Consider the following 1,685-nt stretch of genomic DNA (forward strand, 5'->3'; position numbering starts at 1 on the left):
CGGATTAAGACTTTTACCTTTAGATTTTTCCATTTTTTTAACTTTATGTTAGTTTAGGTACAGGATAACGTTATAGTGTGAGTAGGTATAAGGAATTGAGCTAAGAATTTTGCCCAGTCACTGTATATTTAGATTTAGGAGGGTTAAGATGTAGGTGCAGTACAGTAAGGGTATAACTGGAGGTACATCTTAAGTCATGGCGTATTCCGTATGTATAATTAAGTAAAATAGATATTTGGGCAAGTTTTCAGTAGATGCAAATAGATAAAAGTTGTGTTAGTGTTTCTACTATTGAAGAGAGATAATTTCAGTTTTCATTTAAGAGTCATCGAGCGTTTTGCTTAACAGCGAGTATCGGATTTGGTTTAGTATTGTTCGTTTCAAAACCATCTAGGAAGAGGCATTGTTATGTAATGAATATCGCTTTGCATCCGAGTGCAAACTTTGGCTGGTAAGTACCAAACTGGATAGGAATTAACTCTAATGCCTGTCAGAGGTAGAAATGTATAGATGTTTAGTGATGACTGTTAGGCGGTTAGCATGTGAAAGTTAGGAGCTGAAGGCTAAGGATTCCACTACTAAGGCGTGTGTAATGTAGGGGTTTAATGGCAGCTAGAGGCGGGAGCAGATTGTTAGCTTTTAAGGGTCGGCGTTATTAACTTACAGAATACAGTAAAGTTTCATTAGGATTTAGAGTTTCAAGTAATGTTTTAGCTCGGGAGAAAGGAATAAAATTTTCCCTTCTTTTCCTCTATTTTGCATGCAGGTTAGACATAGGCATTCGTCTTGGAGGTAAAGAGAAACAATTATTTCGTCGTGATTCGGAATTCATATTTATAGGCAATCATTAAGGTTGGGGACAAAACATTGTATCTATTCAGAAAAAAGTCCCAGCGACGCAGCTAAGATCACTGTAGATTTCAGTTACAATTATAATAACAGTTAATTACAAGCTATATCCAGTGGTTTGGTAGAGATATCAACGAGGCCTCTTTATTAATACAAGCGAGCATATGGCAATTGCAGATCTTAAGTATATTACTTAAATAAAATTCTTCTGACTTCTACGGTTGGAAAAATAAATCCACGTTTTTGCTAATTTCGGAAAATTTATCCTGCCTAAAGTATTTTATCTCTAGCCTTATATTATAGCAATCTTTGGTTAACTGTCCTTAAACGTTAGAATTATTTGGATATGGAGGCTCATTTTCTGATAAATTTACCTGTAAAACAGACGCTATAAATTCTTAAATTTATTATTTTCTGCTTCTCGTCTGGTGGATGATTTTTCAGAATAAGAAAGGAAGAAAAGGGGGCGAAATAGATGAATACAAAACGAATAAATGTTCTCAAAAACAAGCGAAGCTACATTTTCAACTACCTGAATAATTTTTTTCTTTTCTTTTTTTTGCACTTTAACTTATTTTGAAGTGTTTTTTAACTTTAAATAATGATAGTGTAGAGCCTACTGAGTTAAAACAAAATAAAAATGGTGATATTATTTAAGCCATATTCGAGCCTGGATAATAGCTCAGAAATCAGAAACGCACCCAAGAAATGTCACTATGTTCACCCAATGTTATGTGAAAACAATAAAAAAAGGCCGACATACGACTTTTAACTCTCGATAATGACTCAAAAATTAAAAATTACACAATATGCTAGTAGAAACCCACCCAATAAAT

This window comes from Euprymna scolopes, chromosome 23 (assembly GCF_053919585.1).
Source record: "Euprymna scolopes isolate OS-2025 chromosome 23, ASM5391958v1, whole genome shotgun sequence".
Lineage (NCBI taxonomy): Eukaryota > Metazoa > Mollusca > Cephalopoda > Sepiida > Sepiolidae > Euprymna > Euprymna scolopes.